Genomic DNA, 3,251 nt, shown 5'->3' with positions numbered 1-3,251 from the left:
AGCAAAGCGCACGACACTGACAAGGTACGCGATACAGTACGAGACCAAACGCGATTTCCTGAAATCTGTTCAGACAGATTTGTGAAGCAGACCTGGAAATAGCTAATATTGTCTATATTTAGCAAACCATTTTAATTGTTAACAATAACCTCTAAACAGTTCACCAGTGGTTTGTTGAAACTCATATATTGCTTAAACTTAAAACTATTGCGATAGCTGCGTCACAAATGGGGCCATCAACCCTTGCAATCTTCCTCTGAGTCTACACGGTTAGTAACTATAAGTTGCAATGCTACTAGCTTAACTACATTTTTCAGTAGCAACAGTAGCTCAGATTTTCTTAATAGAGCATTTTTGCTTTCTAAGCCAATCAAATTATAACACATGCTCGATATTTTAGTAAATCACTTAATCTCTACTTCACTTTACTTGAGTAAATGTCTTAAAGTTTGTGATATTTATTGTACTTAAGTACGAAAAGTATTGCTCAGAGACGCAAAACAGTGCTGAGATCTTTGTTTGGAACTATTTTCGTTGGCAAGATTGAGCAAAAACAAGCAATATTGTGTCTAAAATGTAAGTCACTTGCTAACTTTACTGAACTTGTATTGATATAGATTAAGTTTACTATATTAAATTATATAATTATAAAAAGCATACAGAAGCATTTTGCCATCTACAATTTAGAATGCCTTGAATTTTGAGTTTTAATTGATATACTTGATAATGTCAGATCGCACATCATTACAACAACACTTACCTTATTATCGCAGATATACTGCATATCGCACACCCCAGACTTGACTTGAGTGGAAAATGAATTATCTGCGGTGGTGCGCGCATTTATTTGCACATGAGCATGAGTCTAACTTGCAGACGCCAGACCACTGATTCGTCAAACCTGCTTTCCTGCAGTCCGTGTTCTTCTGACTTTATTTTGTAGTAAGTAACGAATATGCTTCGAGGAAATGTATCGGAGTAAAAGTATACATTTTAATTAGGAAATGTAGTGGAGTAAAAGTAAAAGTTGCCTGCAATTAAAAAACTCAAGTAAAGTACAGATACTCCCCAAAAATACTTAAGAACTGTAACAAAGTATTATTACTTGGTTACATTACACCACTGCATGTTACTGTATGTCAGCAGGTACTGTAGTCTACATGATCGTACATGAGTAAATATTCAATATATTTTTAAATAGTCGTTAACTGACACATCATTTAGTAGAAAAAACATTCCAGGATCTGGATGACATGGGGGTGAGTAAATTATCAGGAATTTTTTTTATTCTGGAAGTGAACTAATCCTAATATAAACTAATACATAATGTGTGTGTGTGTGTGTGTGTGTGTGTGTGTGTACCCCTGAGTAATTTTAGATACAGTTCCTGAATATTATATTATTTTCATATTGAAATATATACTTTATTAATAGATTCCATTATTATTTATAATATTTCAATGGACATTTAAATGATACCAGGTAAAATATTACAAGCTAACTAAAGGTCAAACTTCCTAATGTAAGTAACACCTTTCAAACGGGCGGTGCACATAATCAGCACAAAATGACCAGCTGACTACTACAGTATATGGTAACATACTTAACAAATTACTTTTATTTTGAAACGTCTCAAATCGGAAACATGTGCTTTGCTGTGTTATCAAACAAAACTGGTGCCCTGAAATCACAAACTATATGTGAAGTAAGTAACATTAAACGATTTAATTAGGCAGATAATTAATTATGTGCGTATTTTGACACCTTACTCTTTAGTTTATAAAATATGACGCGTCATGAAGATATTTAAAGAGTAGTCTTATACTTTTTTATATGTATCAAGGGTACACAAGTAATGTAGGACTGAACTGTGTGTCTCTCATTCAGAACTCTCCAAGCCAAACAACACACAGATATAACTTTTAATCTTTTAACTTCTCCAAAGTTAAAATATCTCTCATCAGATTACAGGTATGATGGTGTTGAATTTATCGTTTGCTGCGGCGGGATTTTTAGGAGCATATCATCTGGGGATAACAGAGGCGTTACTGAGACATGGAGATAAGCTGCTGTCCTCTTTAAAAGCCTGTGCTGGAGCTTCAGCTGGTGCTTTAGTGACCACAATAATGATCACTGATCCTGATAAACTATAGGTAAAGCCATTCAGTTACATGTGAAAATATAACCTTATTCTGACCTGTAAACATGTGTAAAAGGAAAAGTGATCAAACTTAATTTTATTATATTTTAAATGACTTCTTGCTGACAAATAGGAAAAACCTAATGGTTTGAAGGATAGTGGCAACGACAGGTAAAGATTAAAAATGATAATTCATTAGTATTTTAGGGTATGTGAAAATATATGACAGTCATTATTTTTGACACATTGAAAAAAATAAGACGCATATAAACATAAGCATAAAACAAGTATATTGTTTTAATTTCCCATTAGTGTTTTGTAATATCCTTTTAACTAACGAAACCTCATCTTCCTGGAGGTGACAAAAGCAAAACACAAGCAATAGCACAAAGCAGTGTTTGCAGTAGGTTAAATTTATTAAATCCTTTGATGTTTATTAAAGGGGTCATATGATGCTACATGCACTTTTACAAGTTGTTTGAACTGAAATGTGTGTTGGCAGTGTGTGTACACAACCACCCTAACAGTAGCGTTTCAGCACAGACTGGACTGGCGTCTTACCTTAGACCCTCCCTGAGTGAGCTCCGCTGTCATCTGTCCGCCATTGTTTCACCGCCGGAGCAGATGTAGACAAGAATGACTCCTAAGCGATTGAGGTGTTCTGTTGTTGGATGTAATAATGAACATAGCAGTCGTCATTTACTCCCGACATCTGAGCTGCTGAAGACGCAGTGGATTATGTTTGTTTTTGAAGAGAATGCTCCCCCGATCTACATAAATGCGTCTATGTTCGCGCAAATCATTTGTGACCCAGCTTCATCTACAGAAGAAGTAAGTGTAAGGTTTGACAGGGTAAAAAAGGTGTTCCTCTTCAGGAACTCGAGCTGCGTCGGAAAACGCTAGGGGAACCCCTTCTGTGACCACGCTCTGAATTACATGTGAAATCAGTCCAATAGCTGAGCGGGATGTCACGGGCGGGTGACGTCATGACCAGAAAGCTATAAAAGCACGTGCGGCGGAGCCAGCGTCAGCTTCAGGAATGAGGCAAGCGCTGGCAGGGATGCCGGAAGTATGGCACCGAGACGCAGCGTCTCGTTCCCTCGAGGAACCA

The 3,251-nt window shown here is 36.6% G+C and overlaps 1 pseudogene; it reads left to right on the top strand.

Annotated features, from left to right (window-relative positions):
- Window positions 1-1,976: 1,976 nt before the first annotated feature.
- The window catches only part of LOC107699087 (patatin-like phospholipase domain-containing protein 4), a 40,484-nt pseudogene continuing 39,209 nt past the window's right edge, over window positions 1,977-3,251 (top strand).

The sequence above is a fragment of the Sinocyclocheilus anshuiensis genome, unplaced genomic scaffold (assembly GCF_001515605.1).
Source record: "Sinocyclocheilus anshuiensis isolate Anshui unplaced genomic scaffold, SAMN03320099.WGS_v1.1 scaffold94, whole genome shotgun sequence".
Classification (NCBI taxonomy): Eukaryota; Metazoa; Chordata; class Actinopteri; order Cypriniformes; family Cyprinidae; genus Sinocyclocheilus; species Sinocyclocheilus anshuiensis.
The sequence above is the reverse complement of the archived record's forward strand: the minus strand, read 5'-3'. Positions and strand labels throughout refer to the sequence as shown.